At 41.9% G+C, this 16,498-nt stretch overlaps 1 protein-coding gene and 1 long non-coding RNA gene across 5 annotated transcripts in view; one reads left to right on the top strand and one right to left on the bottom strand.

Annotated features, from left to right (window-relative positions):
* Positions 1–16,498, top strand: part of ADAMTS17 (ADAM metallopeptidase with thrombospondin type 1 motif 17) — a 385,992-nt gene that overhangs the window by 332,998 nt on the left and 36,496 nt on the right. The gene's annotated exons all lie outside the window — the stretch shown is intronic.
* LOC125119610 (uncharacterized) lies at positions 5,118–11,363 on the bottom strand. The gene is made up of 2 exons (XR_007133126.1): positions 11,045–11,363; positions 5,118–5,375 (listed from the first exon to the last, which is right to left on the bottom strand). It is a non-coding gene; the product is annotated as an uncharacterized LOC125119610 (long non-coding RNA).

The raw sequence follows: 16,498 nt of genomic DNA, 5'->3' as shown, positions 1-16,498 counted from the left end.
GACTTCCAGTGGTGATGGTTCAGCACCATACCAAGAGCCACCAATATACAGTAACAAGAGTTCCTTGAAGTTTTAATTCAAGAAATATGATGAGAACGGCAAGGGTTGGTGGATTGGGTCCTGTGACTTGACCACAATTGCAAAAAAAGCTTCCAGTAAAAAAAAGTGTGTGGCTAATCCAGAAAGGAAAGATGATCGGTTATCTTCTCAGGTCCAGAGTCTAGACCACTGAGGGGAGAGGGTAGCTGGGACCTAAGATCCTACCCAAGTCAAATGCAGGCGGGACCCTCATAGAGGTTCCAGGCCTTGCACAGCAGAGGCTGCCATGATTGGATTTGGAGATGGGGGAGGGGAGTTAGGCAGCTGGTTTCCCAAGTTTATAGACAGCACTCTCCACCTACTCTTCTCTCAGGAGGTAAAGGATGCTGTGAAACTGTCCATCTCTCTGACTTCAATTCATGCAAACTAGGAAGTAGGAGTCGTTGGAATGTAGTAATCAAAACCTGGGCATCAGTGACTGACTATATCATTCTGCTGTTTGCCACAGTCAGAAAAGGGAACTCTGAGCCAGGGTCAGCAGAGACCGCTCTGCTTCTGGAAAACAGAATAAATAAAGGTCAGAGTAGAGCTAATTCTGAGCCCATAGCTGAAGGTCAATGCAGCTCAGCAAATAGAAGAAATTTTGGAAGGTTGGATTCAGATACCATAATCATGGCAGATCCAAAAAGATGTAAGAGGGAGAGTTCCCTTCGTGGTTCAGCGGAAACAATTCTGACTAGGATCAATGAGGGTGCAGGTTGAATCCCTGGCCTCACTCAGCGGGTTAAGGATCTGGCATTGCCGTGGCTGTGGCGTAGACCAGTGCCTGCAGCTCCTATTCCACCCCTAGCCCAGGAACTTCCATATGCCATGGGTGTGGTCCTAAAAAAAAAAGACAAAAAAATAATATGTGAGAGTGAAGATAGACATACGACTGGGGGGCTACCTGGCAGCCATGGATGAGCTAAATGTAAAGGCCTAAGAACACCAGACAAAGGGGAAGGTGACAAGGGCAGATAGAAAACAGTCTGAGACCTCAGCAGACAGCTCAGGCCAGGCAGGCAGAGACCAATAAGCTGAACATTGCTTCCAAAGTGTCTACAGAGACAGCTTTTTGTTGTTTATTAAATTAACCTTCAGCTGCAAATGCAGTGCTCAGAGGGAAGTTCATAGCAATACAGGCCTTCCTTAAAAAAAGGAGAAAAATTTCAAATTGACAACTTAACCCACCACTTAAATGAATTAGGAAAAGAAGAACAAGAAAAACCTAAGTCAGCAGAAGGAAACCATAAAGATCAAAGAGGAAATCAATAAAATAGAGATTCAAAAAACAATAGACAAAATCACTCACACCAAGAGCTGGCTCTATGAAAAGGTAAACAAAATTTACAAACCTCCGGATAGACTCACCAAGAAGAGGAGAGAAGAACAACCCAAATAAACAAAATAAGCAATTAAAAAGGAGAAGTCACAATGGATACTACAGAAATATAAAAAGCCATGAGATAATACTATCAACAATTATATGCCAACAAGTTTGACAACATAGAGAAATGGACAACTTTCTAGATACAGCCTGCCAAAACTGAATCAAGAAGAAACAGATCAACTGAACAGACTGATCACTAGAAATGAAATTGAATATGTCATAAAAACAGTCCCTACAAATAAAAGTCCAGGACCAGATGGCTTCACAGGCAAATTCTACCAAACATATAAAGAGGAACTTATACACATCCTCCTTAAACTTTTTAAAGAAAGAACACTCCCAAAGACATTCTATGATGCCACCATCACCCTAATTCCAAAACCAGACAAAGATATCACCAAAAAAAGAAAACTATTGGCCAATATCTTTGATGAATACAGACGCAAAAATTCTCAACAAAATTTTAGCCAACCGAATCCAACAACACATCAAAAAGATCATACACCACGACCAGGTGGGATTCATCCCAGGTTCACAAGGATGGTTCAGCATATGCAAATCAACCAACGTCATACACCACATTAACACAAGAAAAGTAAAAAACCACATGATCATCTCAATGGATGCAGAAAAGCACCTGACAAAGTCCAACATCCATTCATGATAAAAACTCTTACCAAAGTGGGTATAGAGGAAACATTCCTTAACATAATTAAAGCCATTTATGACAAACCCACAGCAAATATAATACTCAATGGAGAAAAGCTGAAAGCCTTCCCACTAAAATCTGGAACAAGATAGGGATGCCCACTCTCACCGCTATTATTCAACATAGTATTGGAAGTCTCAGCCACAGCAATCAGACAAACAAAAGAAATAAAAGGCATCCAAATAGGAAGAGAAGAGGTAAAACGGTCACTGCATGCACATGACATGATCCTATATATAGAAAACCCTAAGGACTCAACCCCAAAACTACTTGAACTGATCAACAAATTCAGCAAAGTGGCAGGATATAAGATTAACATTCAGAAATCACTCACGTTTCTGTATACTAACAATGAAATATTAGAAAAGGAATACAAAAATACAATACCTTTTATAATTGCACCCCAAAAAAATCAAATACCTGGGAATATACCTGGCCAAGGAGGTAAAGGACTTATATGCTGAGAACTATAAAATATTAATCAAGGAAATTAAAGAAGATATAAGGAATTGGAAAGACAGTCCATGCTCCTGGGTTGGAAAAATTAATACTGTAAAAACGGCCACACTACCCAAAGCGATCTACAGATTCAATGCAATCCCTACCCAGTTACCCAGGACATTTTTCACAGAACTAGAACAAACAATCCAAACATTTATATGGAGCCACAAAAGACCCAGAATTGCCAAAGCAATCCTGAGGAACAAAAACCAAGCAGGAGGCATAACTCTCCAAGACCTCAAGCAATATTACAAGGCCACAGTCATCAAGACCGTGTGGTACCAGTACCAAAACAGACAGACAGACCAATGGAACAGAATAGAGAACCCAGAAACAAACCCAGACGCCTATGGTCAATTAATCTTTGACAAAGGAGGCAAGAACATAAAATGGGAAAATGGTAGTCTTTTCAGTAAGAATTGCTGGGAAACCTGGACAGCTGCATGCAAAGCAACGAAACTAGAACACACACTCACACCATGCACAAAAATACACTCAAAATGGCTGAAAGACTTAAATATAAGACAAGACACCATCAAATTCCTGGAAGAGAACATAGGCAAAACATTCTCTGACATCAGCCTTATGAATATTTTCTCAGGTCAGTCTCCCAAAGCAGCAAAAATAAGAGCAAAAATAAATGAATGAGACCTAATCAAACGGACAAGCTTTTGCACAGCAAAGGAAACCAAAAAGACAACTTACAGAATGGGAGAAAATAGTTTCAAATGATGCAACTGACAAGGGCTTAATCTCTAGAATATACAAGCAACTTATACAACTCAACAGCAAAAAATCCAACAACCCAATGGAAGAATGGGCAAAAGACCTGAATAGACAAATCTCCAAAGAAGATATACAGATGGCCAACAAGCACATGAAACAATGCTCAACATGACTGAATATTAGAGGAATGCAAATCAAAACTACCATGAGATATCACCTCACACCAGTCAGAATGGCCATCATTAATAAGTCCACAAATAACAAGTGCTGGAGGGGGTGTGGAGAAAAGGGAACCCTCCTGCACTGTTGGTGGGAATGTAAGTTTGTACAACCACTATGGAGAACAGTATGGAGGTACCTTAGAAAACTATACATAGAACTACCATATGACCACTGTTGGGCATATATCCGGACAAAACTTTCCTTAAAAAAGACACATGCACCCACATGTTCATTGCATATTCTATTCACAATAGTCAAGACATGGAAACAAGCCAAATGTCCATCAACAGACGATTGGATAAGGAAGATGTGGTATATATACACAATGGAATGCTACTCAGTCATTAAAAAGAACGATGTAATGCCATTCGCAGCAACATGGATGGAACTAGAGACTCTCATACTGAGTGAAGTTAAGTCAGAAAAAGAAAGACAAATACCATATGATATCACTTATATTTGAAATCCGATATAGGGCACAAATGAACCTTTCCACAAAAAAGAAAATCATGGACTTGGAGAATAGACTTGTGGTTGCCAAGGGGGAGGGGAGAGAGTGGGTGGATTGGGAGCTTGGGGTTAGTGGATGCAAACTATTGCCCTTGGAATGGATTAGCAATGAGACCCTGCTGTGTAGCACTGGGAACTATGTCTAGTCACTTATGATGGAACATGATAATGTGAGACAATAGAATGTGTACATGTATGTGTAACTGGGTCACCATGCTGTACAGTAGAAAAAAATTATATTGGGGAAATTAACATTTTTAAAAAATTAATTAATTAATTAATTAACCTTCAAAGTAGGAAAAACAGGGAAGATAAGCCCAAAATAAGGCCAAAATGCTGCTCCAACCCACTGCTGCTTTTCAACAAAGAGGACAGAATTAAATCTGGGGCAGGTAAAAGAAAGCTCAAGAGCATGGCAGGCAGGAATGCTATGGAGAAGGTGGAGCCTGAGCTCCAGGAAGCATTATGTGTCCAAGTTCAAGAATGAGGGCTCAGCACTGGTTTCCCATCTCAGCTTCACATTTGCTACTGGGGGACCTCAGCCAAGCCACTCGGCCTTTGTAAAATAGGGGACACAGATAGCACCCACCTCATAAGACCGTCATGAGAATTATATGAGCTAATAGAAATAAATTGCTTGGGACAATCCCTGGCTCACAGTCAGTGCTAAATATGTCATTTTTATGATCACTGTCATCATCATGATTTTTCAGAAGGGTCCAAAGCTCCATTCCAGGAGGAAATCCAATATAGGATGCTACAGGACTCTACAGATGTTACCTCCAAGGTAACAATAGCACTCCAATTGGTTCCGTGAAATCATAGCTGATGAGAAAAGAGCCAGAAATCTGAGGGTGGGTTTCACTTTCCCAAATAGACAAGTCAGGAATGCAGCCTCTGCCTGTTGTCTACCCTTGCACAACTGGAGGAGAAATCTGTGATTTAGACAGATGGTTTGTGTGCATTTTAGAAAAGGCCTCCTAAATGAGGAACAGTTTAATGAGAACGTTCAGTGCTGATCAGACAGTGTTACCGGGGTAGTGGGTCAGGTTAGCAGAGCACTTAACAAGTCCCCGGGATATGCTATAGATGAAGCAGGAAGACAGGAAGGCTGATGGCCCATCACCATGGTGCTGCAGCTAGATCCAGGTCTCCTTCATCTGTGTCCAAGAAGTCCTGGTGGGTCTGTTTGCAGTGCTGCCTGCAGAATTCTGTCACGGGACTCTTCGGGTCAGGGCTCTGTAGCAGAAATTGCCGTGAGATCAGGAAGCTCCACAGAAGTTTGGGGCTGTTAAGTGGTAGGGATCTTCCTAGAATCAGGGCACCCGCTGTGCTCCCTCTCACTTCCATCCCTCACTCACTCCTGTGGTTCCATTGAGTGACACCCAGACTGCCAATTCTCAGTGATTGTAAGGGTGTGAGTTATGTCATACAGGAGAGCAGACCAGGAAGGAGAATATGTGCTGGGTGTTTTATATCCTTCAGGTATCAAGGCTTTAAAAAAACAGTTTTAGGAGTTCCCATCGTAGCTTAGCGGTAACAAACCTGACTAGTATCCATGAGGATGCAGGTTCCGTCCCTGGCCTTGCTTAGTGGGTTAAAGGATCTGGCATTTTGCCATGAGCTGAGGTGTAAGTCACAGATGGGTCTCAGATCCTGAGTTGCTATGGGTGTGGTGTAGACTAAAGCAGTAGCTCTGATTCAACCCCCAACCTGGGAACTTCCATATGCCTCAGGTGCAGCCCTAAAAATACAGGAAAAAAAAACAAAACAAAACACAGTTTTAAATATGCAGGAGCTTGGAAGCTTGGATACTATAGCCATGAACCCTTCTTAAGGAATCTTCTAGACCAGAACTTAGTGAACTTTTTCTATAAAGTAAAGATATTAAACATTTTAGCTCTGTAAGCCATGTGATCTCTGTCATAACTACTCAACTCTATCATTATAGCACACAAGCAGCCATAGACAATGTATAAACAAATGAACAGGGCTGTGTTCCAACACAATTTTATTTGCAAAAACAAGTGTCAGAAGGGATTTAGACCTTAGGCCATAGTTTGACAACTCCTGTGTGATAGCATACACTCTTCATCTAACCAAGAAATGACTGAAGACAGTTTGATTAAAGGACTGATGGGCTGAGTTCCCATCATAGCACAGCAGAAACAAATCTGACTAGGAACCATGAGGTTGTGGGTTCGATTCCTGGCCTCACTCAGTGGGTTAAGGATCTGGCGTTGCCGTAAACTGTGGTGTAGGTCACAGACGTGTCTTGGATCTGGCATTGCTGTAGCTGTGGCTGTGGCATAGACCAGCAGCCATAGCTCCAATTAGACCCCTAGCCTGGGAACCTCCATATGCTGTGAGTGTAGCCCTAAAAAAAAATAAATAAATAAAAATAAATAAAGGACTGATAGGGAATATTTTAATATGTTTAATTATAGAGTTAAGACTAAAGCAAAGATGGACTGTTTAACCATGAAAATATAACAGTAATTAATATATAGGTGCCAAATAACATAGCAACTACCTGTGCAAAGCCTAGACCACTGGAGAGGCAAAGAAATATAGATAAATTTATTGGGTATAAGGGACATTAACACATAACTCTCAATATAAGGTAGATCAAGTGGCAAATAAATAAAAATAAGGAAGGTTATAAAATACCTAAACAACAGCATCAAGATAAGTCATATATATTAAACATTACACCTTGATAATAGAGAATACACCTTTTTCTCACATGCAAAAAGAAAACATCAGTAGGTTCCATAAAGTAGAAATAAAACAAGCAATACCCTATGATCACAAAGTAATAAAGGTGGAAATTAACAAAAATTTTTCAAAAGTGCAAAAGTCACCTTTACCTGGAAAAAAAAGATGTACAGGATATAGCACCCAAACTTGGCAGAAATTCAAAAGTGAGGAGGCCTGGGGTGTCCAGTCATTAAACTCAGTCTGAGCACTTAAAGCTGTTCCTGCACTCATGCATGTAACAGATTTAACTGAGAACCTCCTGTGTCCAGTTGAGGGTAACCTAAGCTGAAGAGACTCTTTTCTGCCTTTTGGAGTTTCCCTCAGGTGGGAAAGAATGATTAGGGAAGCAAGACAGCTCCAGCCATATAGGGAGAGTTTGTGGTGGGGGCACAGGACAAATGCCCAGCCAAGACTTGTGTGGATGTGGTGAGGTACCAGGAAGCAGTGGCTGTGCTGCCTCACAGCAGGGGTAGGTGCCGTGTGAGGGAGAGCCCCCCTCACTTCTCACTGGCTGTGTGACCCTTCACAGGAGCCTCCCTTTCCTCATCTCACTGGGAATCAAGTGAAAGCATGTAAAAGCTGGCATGTAGAAAGGTCCAATCAGGATGTTCTTTTTGCTTATTGACTCAAAGCTGATTGGGTTATAACTGGAGAGTGTATTCATTAAGGCCACATGCCAATGAAACACTGACTTGCTAGGTAAGTCCAAAGCAAGAGTTGGGAGGTCAAGGGTGACTGGCCTGGATACTGCTGCCTCATGAGGAACAGCCTAAGGACTGTGTATGTGGGTAAAAAAAAAAAAAAAAAAAAGAATAAGGAGAGACCTGGGAGGATTTCAGAGACCTTCTTGCCCCAGTGCCTTTCCATACTTTCAGTGTCATCACCTAGAGGACAAGCAGGTGGGACAGGCATCCGGCTCATAGTGTCATGAGCTCCTCATCATGCACAGATCTGAGCAGTCCCTGCACGTCTTCTGTCTGCGTGACTCATTACCTTGGATCCAGGGCTTCCATTTCTACTACTTGGAAATCATCCCAAATATGGACAAAATTGGCAACTACCCCCATATCCAACAAGTATGAACTAGTTAAGTCATTTGGCCCTATCTATATAGTGGAAGGTTATACAAGCACTATAAGTCACTCTTGAAAAAAGATCTTTGATCACTATCTGCTATCAAGAGTGCAATAAGCAAAATATAAAATGATTTGTTTATAGTATGACATCATTAAAGAAAATATGTTCAGGAAAAGATTAGGATTGTGTATGTTCTTTGGTTCTCTTAACTATATATTTTTCATGTACCTTCCAGAGTTTCTACAACATGCATAAATTATATTTATCATTTCTACTAAGTAGACAGAAAATAAGACTCTAAGATTTCTAAAATGAGTGAAAGTGTAGACAGAGAGTCCCTGGAGACCAGCACAAAGATCATTTTAGGAAGCTTCAGATCACTTCTCAGTTGTCTTCTTTGACAGTCATGGAAATACTTGTTGGGTCCTTAACAAACACACGCTCCGTGCTAGAAGCCTTCAGAGAGCCAGGGATAGAGCAAGTACTTGGACAAGGGTCATCCACAGCAAAACCTGACCAGGCCTTTGAGGTTGAAAGGAGGGGACACTGGACTTGAGTGACCCCAAGTATTTCACCATTGCCTACACTTTTCTAAATGAAATTTTCTCTTGTTCACCTAAAAGTAAAAACTGGCAACATGCAACACGTGGAGGAGGAGAGAGACCATGTCACACAACCCGATCCAGTAAGACTTGATGTAGAAGTCTCTTCTTTCCAGTTCTCGATGGCGGAGTTAGCGGGGCTAGTCTCTTGTGTGCCCCTGTGGATGGGAAATCCTTAAAGCTCATTTAAACAGAAACACTTTTGCTGAACAGATACTTAGGAACCTGTTTTTACAAATCAGGGAGAAGCAGCAGTGTTCTAGTGAAAATAGATCATTCTGACACCGTACTTGACGAATAAAAATCTCCAAAGCGCACAGGGTGATTTCATGCCATCAACTTAATAAAGCTAGAAGTAAAATGAACCTCTTTCCTTTCTGCTGGGCAAGCTCGAGGACATAATTTCTATAGCTCATTAGCTATTAAAATTATTAACAAATTATTATTTTCAATTGAAAGTGGTTATGGTATTCATTATTTCCTCTCATGCCAAGACTTTCTGTAATCTACTCGGAACATGAATTATCCAAAGTGATTCAACGTTTCTAAATAGTTTTGGATCAGGTTCACTGACTCTGGCCCAGCAAGCCACTCAGGGCTGAGTGGCTCAAGGAATCCGTTACATAATTTATTGAGAAGTTAATTGAGACTAATTATTGTCTCTCGTTCGCTTGCCTGAAGAACATCTGCCCAGCATCTGCTATGACTCCATTTGGTTGGGATGTTTGAATCTTTCTGTGAAGTGAAATAAAGGGCATGGATATTTTATTGTGGATTTATCCCACTGTAACTTTTTATAGGAAACTGCTGGTTGTTTTATTAGCCAGCAGCGTCAATACACAGTGTCTCTCCCACATCCCGCAGCCAAGGTTTAGGGTGTACTCAGAACATGCTGCCTTGGTGAGATCCACGCCTGTGGAGGAGGTGGGCATGACTGGGCAAGATATAGCTAAGTCAGTGTAGGGGAGGATGGAGGTTGACCCTGGGCTGTTCCATGATGTGCTTGCCAAGACCTGAGTCCATCCAGAAGGGGATGTGATAGCAGGTTGACCATATATGACTGATCGCTGGCATATGCATGTGAGAAATGAATAGAAGCTATTCACCCCATTTCACAGACGGAAAAACTCATGTTTGGGAAGTTTAGCAGCCAAGGTCATCAAAACCAGAATGAGAACCGAGCCCCTTGCCTCCTAGGAGGCTCCTAGCCGTGGCAAGCTGAGGATATTCTGGGGGAAAACAGTATCCTTTGGACTGTTTGGGAACCTTAGAAGTGCCAGGGGCAGCAGAAGGCACGTCCAAGACCTCTGGAGGGACTCCTGGAGGGGCAGGCACTTGAGACTGGCTGACAGAGAAGGGACCATCAAACAATCCAGGGAGGGAGGTGTACATGGAGCCAACCAAAGCCAAGGGGTTATGGCTGGTTCTTCTAGCTTAACTTATTCTAATGCTTATTTTCCTTAATCCAGAGTCTGATTTTTGGTTGCTTGAATATGTTCCCAAATACATCTTCAGTCCTTGGTGGAATGAGGGAGGAGCATGGGCTGAAGGAGTGACTAAGTTCTCAGACTAGATTGAGTGCCAGTCCCAGGCTGTGAAAGACAGTCAGCAATAGGGAGCCATTGAAGGTCTGGGAGTGAGGAAGTCGCATGACTGAAGCCATGGCAGAGATGCACACATTACTTGGAAGGGAAAGCAGATCACATGGTAGGGAGGCCAGTTAGGAGACTGTTAGAACACCCCAGACAAGGGTGGCCATGGAAATGGGAAAAGGAGGCAAATTTACAATCCCTTATGGGGGCAACACAGTGACACTTAGAAGCTGCTTGTACATGGCTCAGGGAGCGGTCTAAGTTGCCCTCTTGCCCTGTGTGGAAAAGGAGGGATGCCGGTCTTTGGCAGCAGGGAAAAAAAGGAATGGTTCTGGACCATTTCCTCCAGAACCAGAGATGTGGGGGGACCCCTGCTGTCCTCTAGGCTGTCAGTCACACAAGTGTGAGTACCCAAGGTGGAGCAGGGTTGGGAGGTCTCTGCATCAAGGTACCTGAGGAAATCATGGCATAAGTAAGCTCTGGAAGAAGGAAAGAAAAGAAAGGGCAAATCGGGGGCAAAGGAGCCCAAGTCTGAGCAAGGGGAGAATGATGGGAGTGGAAGCCCCAGAGAAGCAGAAGATAGGTGACAGGAACTCCCAGCATGTGAAATGTCAGGGAGAACTGGCAGAGATCAGGTGGAGGGGCTGCCAGTGTCAAAAGGGCCAAAGCATCATCTATACTAAGGATTGTTATAACACAGAATGCTCATCAAAGACCCCTCATTGTTTTAGTTAGGGCAGGAGGAAGATGCCAGCCACCGAGCCAGATTTGGTGTCATGTGGCTCTGGCTCTGCCCTGGTTGTCCATCCCCCCTGGAAAATTTCTTCTCAGCATCAATGTAGCCGAGACCCTTTATAAGCTATACCAGCAGGCTCACCTTTTCTCACGCAGCAGCATAATATGAGGCACTGGGGTTGAAATAGACTGACAAGGAGTCACCATGGAGGTTGTCGGTTGTCGTCTGGAGGCCCGGCTGGCGCCCGTCTGCTCTGAGGGAGTCGGGAAGTGCCTTTGGCAAGAGGGGTGCAGGGAGCAAATGTGAGGCTTGCAATTAAAGGTAGTCGTGGGTGGGGAAGCGGGCAGAGCTGTAAATTCCCTTGCTCGTAAAGCTGCGAGCCAGAACCCTTGCAGGGCGAGCTTGGAGCCCAGAGGCAGCCAGCCTTTCAGGCTGGTCGCGTTGGAGCCCTGCCTCTGCCCCTCTGAACACAATGCCTTCCCCTCTGTACCCCTTCCAGAAGACTCAGGGCTGGCTCACTCCAACTCTGGAGAACTCCCCTTAGGAACATTTTCAGAGAGTCTTGTGAAATTCTGAGCGTTTTCATAGCCAGAGTGAGGCAGCAGCGGCAGGGGCGGAATGTCCGGGAGGTCTGCTTGCATGTTTTCACGTTGAATCACTCCGTGGGGCTGGACAGCGGGGGCCGCTGGGCAGGGACTCCTGCTGGTGTTAATCAGGCCTCTGGGTGTTTCTGCAGCACACTTGGTCCAGGGACTTTGGTGTTAGTTTCGAACTGGTACCACTCAGACTGCTATCTTGGGAAAACCACATCACATCATGAATCTGCGGGAGTCTTTTTTCACTAATCTTCTTCAGACTAACCTACTAAGCCACGCAAAAGACAGATTAGCACGTGTGTGTAACAGGAACGTGGGAACAGAGTGTTGATGTAGGACCCATGTGGCAAGCAAATGATGTGGCGTGATTCTTCAGGTCAGAGCTAGAGAAAAACACACATCCAGCCACCTGGGTTTAGGTTCACAACTGCCACCGCTGCCTCCTTGGAAAGTTAAAATGGGAAGTCCTAGACCAGAGGCCACGGAGCTGAATTCCATAGCAGACACAGCTTGGCCCGCACAGGCGTCTTAAGGTTTTAGAGTTCACTTCCAACGTTTTAAAATCAGGAGGTTGCAATAAGACTCTGAATTTTCAACTTTATTTTTAAAAAGGAAAGCTGGGCAATACTTGACCCACATGGCAACAGTGACCCCCTGGGACAGGCCCCGCCTTCACCCTCAGTTGACCACAGTCGCCACCCCTCCCAGCAGTCAAGGTCAGTTAGTACATACTAACCTGGCTCTGGTTTATATAAGCATTTTTCTTATAAAAATGTTCATTTATACAGAGACGTACTGAGATTCACTAATAAACACCTGTCTGCCCCTCCCAATTTTAAGACATTTTCATGATTGTCATGTTTACTTCACATCATTTGAGGACAGATATATTACAGATACATTAAACATCCTCCTTGACCCCTCCCAGTGCTTCTGTTCTCCCCTCCTGCATTAGTGTGTATGGTCCTACCCCCTAATTTTCAGATATATAAACCTATGTGTTTATATCCACCATTGAGATGTTTTTAATTTAAGCAGGCTCTTAGCATATGTATATTCATCTTGCCTTTGGGATCGAGCCACTTTGCCACTGCTCTGTTCTCTCCATTTTCTTTGCTCTCTGTGATTTCATCTTATGTATGTAGGTAGTCATTTGCCATTGATGGACATTTGGGGTGTTTGCACATGTGCAAGACCTTGTGTCCCTAGCAGTGTAATTGCACAGTCACAGGGTCTGCACACCTTGAGCTTTCCCCCAAAGGCTGCGCTGGCGTTTCCATGCCCCCAAGCACTGTAAGGGTTTCTATTGCTCCTGTTATGAGCTAAGTTGGTTTAGTCAAACTTTTCAGTGTTGCCATCTGGTGGGCAGGAAATAGTGCCTCGTTGTTTGATATTTTTAATTCCCCTGTGTTGCAGTGAGATTGAGTGTTTTCATATGTTAGGAGGATATTTATATTTCTTCTGTGATTTATCCTCCTGTTCTTTGCCTATTATCCTGTTGGGCTACTTATTTTTTGCTCATTGATTTATGAGACTTCTTTGTACATTTTGGATTATAAATATTTTCCCTCATCTGAGGCATCTCTTTTCACCCATAGTGTCTTTGAGTAGAAGCTTTTATCTTTAATTGAGTTAAATTAGTTAAATTTAATTGATGCATTGTGCTTCTTTTGTCTCGTTTGACAATTCTTTCCTGACCTTGACACCATAAATATATTTTCCTGTGTGTTCTTCCAGAACTTTAAGGTTTGGCTTTTCTTATATATAAGACTTTAACCCACCCAGAATGTCTCTTTCTATATAGTGTGAGTTGACAATGAATTAATTTCTCCTGTATGATAACCTGTTGCTTCTGCATTATGTAATGGCTAGTTCACTCCTTTCCCACTGATTAAGGCAGTATTTATGGTAACCAAGATAAGATAACACACCATGCTTTCTGACCCCAAGAAAATTACATTAGAGGAGTTCCCATCATGGCTCAGTGGTTAACAAATCCGACCAGGAACCATGAGGTTGCGGGTTCTATCCCTGGCCTTGCTCAGTGGGTTAAGGATCTGGCGTTGCCGTGAGCTGTGGTGTAGATCGCAGACGTGGCTCAGATCCCACGTTGCTGTGGCTCTGGTGTAAGCCGGCGGCTATGGCTCCAATTAGACCCCTAGCCTGGGAACCTCCATATGCCACAGGAGCGGCCCTAGAAAAGGCAAAAAAAAAAAGAAAATTACATTAGAAATAAGCATTAAAAAGGTAGTAACTCACCTTTCTCTGTATTTATGGAAACTAAAAATATACTTACATATAACTCATGGGTTAAAGAGGAAATGATATTAGAAATTACAACATATTCCAAAGTAGCAATTAACATTTCTTATTTTCTTTTCTATTTTTGGAAGCTGTGAATTATTTTCTGTTCTTTTGATGGTTACTCTTTTTTTTTTGTCTTTTTGTCTTTTTCTTTTTGTTGTTGTTGTTGTTGTTGCCATTTCTTGGGCCGCTCCCTCGGCATATGGAGGTTCCCAAGCTAGGGGTCCAATCAGAGCTGGAGCCACCGGCCTACGCCAGAGCTACAGCAACGCAGGATCCGAGCCGTGTCTGCAACCTACACCACAGCTCACGGCAACGCCGGATCCTTAACCCACTGAGCAAGCGCAGGGACCGAACCCGCAACCTCATGGTTCCTAGTCGGATTTGTTAACCACTGCGCCACGACGGGAACTTCTGATGGTTACTCTTAAATGTGACCCATCTACCTTAACTATAAGGGTCTCAGTAAAAGTCCAAAGTACTTAGAATGACTAGCCTCTTCCTAAACAACATAATGACCTTAGCCTGTGTCACCCCTTGAGTGGCCTTCACTTCTTCCCATTATTATCTGGAGATTTGGTGTTACTATTTTGAAAAAACATAAATAATTCTGGAACAACAAAAAAGTTGTATTAATTACATGAAACAAATAAAATTCCTAGAAATATAGACTACTGTAACTGACTCAAGGAAAAAATCAATAATCTGAACAGACCTATAACAAATAAAGAGATTGAATTAGTAATCAAAAACTTTCCAAAAAAAAAAAAAAGCACAGGATCAAATGGCTCTACTGGTGCATTTTACCAAACATCTAAGGAAGAATTAATATCAGTTTTTCACAATCTCTTCCAAAAATAGAAGAGGAGGCACTTCGCAACTCATTCTGTGAGGCCATTTTTATCCAATAAGAAAACCAGACAAAGATGTCATAATAAAAGAAAACTACATACCAGTATTTCTTTATGAATATAGACACAGAAATCCTCAACAAAATATTAGTAAATTGAATCCAGCAATATTAAAAGAGTTATACATCATGAGCAAGTGGAAACTTATGCTGGGGATGAAAGGTCCATTTATCATCTAAAAATCCATTAATGTAATATACCAGGTCAGTAGAATAAAAAGGCAAAAGCACACTGTCATCTCAACAACATGCAGGTGCATGTGTGCTCACACACACACACACACACACACACACACACAGAACCGGACAAAATTCTATACTCTTTCATGGTCAAAACACTCAACAAAGTAGGGGTAGAAGAGAATTTCCTCAACCTCATGAAGGGCATCTATCTGAAAAAGACCCACAGCTACCATCATACTTAATGGTGAAAGACTGAATACTTTTCTCCTAAGAAAGGTATAAGACAAAAATGTCTGTTTTCACCATTTATATTCAGTAATGTACTGGTGTTTCTAACCAGGGCAATTAGGCAAGATACTGAAGTAAAAGACATCTAGATTAGAAAAGAAATAAAACTATATTTATTTGTAGATGACATGATAGTTTCATATTAAAAGCCCTAAAGAATCCAGTGAAAAGCTATTAGAACTAATATCTGTGCTGAAAAACAAAGTTCAGCTGAGTAAATTTAAATATCCAATTGGCTTTATTCAACAATTCATAAATCAGGCAGCATCTCATCAGCAGCTAGAGAGGACTCCAAGGGGGGGTGTGCAAAATAGATGATTTTTATAGGCAGAAGGTGGGTGGTGCAAGAAGGTACTAACAAAAGAAAAGATTGGTTCAGTCTAAGCCATTATTTTTTGGGGGAAGGGAAGGGCTTTATCATGCAGATTATCTCACTAGTGTTGTTACGAAACCCAGACTGACTGCTCTAAAGGCCACATTTCTGGGAGGGATTGAAAATGCAATTAAGTCTTGATTTGCTGTCATTGGGGGCAAATGACTCAATTTTGGGCTTGTTATTTTTAACATGAATTGAGCAAGGTTACAGGATGTAAGATTGATATACAAGAATCAATTATATTTCTGTACCCTTGCAAAGAAAATTAAGAAAACAGGTCCATTTATAGTAGCATCAAAAACAATAAAATGCAACAGAAGCAGACTCACAGACATAGAGAACTGTTGGCAAGGGAGAGAGTGGAATGGACTGGGAGTTTGGGGTTAGTAGATGCAAACTATTACATTTAGAACGGATAAGCAATGGATTCCTACTGTACAGCACAGGGAACTATATCTAGTCTCTTGAAGACAGTATGAGAAAAAAATGTATACATATGTATGACTTAATCACTGCTGTACAGCAGAAATTGGCACGACATTGTAAATCAACTACAATTAAAAAAAATTAAAAACCAATAAAATGTTTAGGAATAAATTAACAAAAGAAGTAGGAGATGTATACACTGAAAATGACAAAACATTATTGAAAGAAGCAAGTGAATATCTGAGTGCATCCCCTGTTCATGGATTGAAAGACTTAATATTATTAAGATGGCAATACTCTACAAATTGATTTACAAACATAATCCCTATCAAAATTCCAGATGTCTTTATTGTACAAATGGTCGTAGCTGATCCTAAAATTTGTGTGGAATTGCAAAGGGTCCTGAATTGTCAAAACAATTTTTGAAAATATGAACAATTTTTTAAAAATAAAAATAAGTCAGAGGACTTATGTTTCTCAGTTTCAGAAAATTACTATAAAGCTATGGTAAT

This window comes from Phacochoerus africanus, chromosome 2, assembly GCF_016906955.1.
Source record: "Phacochoerus africanus isolate WHEZ1 chromosome 2, ROS_Pafr_v1, whole genome shotgun sequence".
NCBI lineage: Eukaryota > Metazoa > Chordata > Mammalia > Artiodactyla > Suidae > Phacochoerus > Phacochoerus africanus.
The sequence above is the reverse complement of the archived record's forward strand: the minus strand, read 5'-3'. Positions and strand labels throughout refer to the sequence as shown.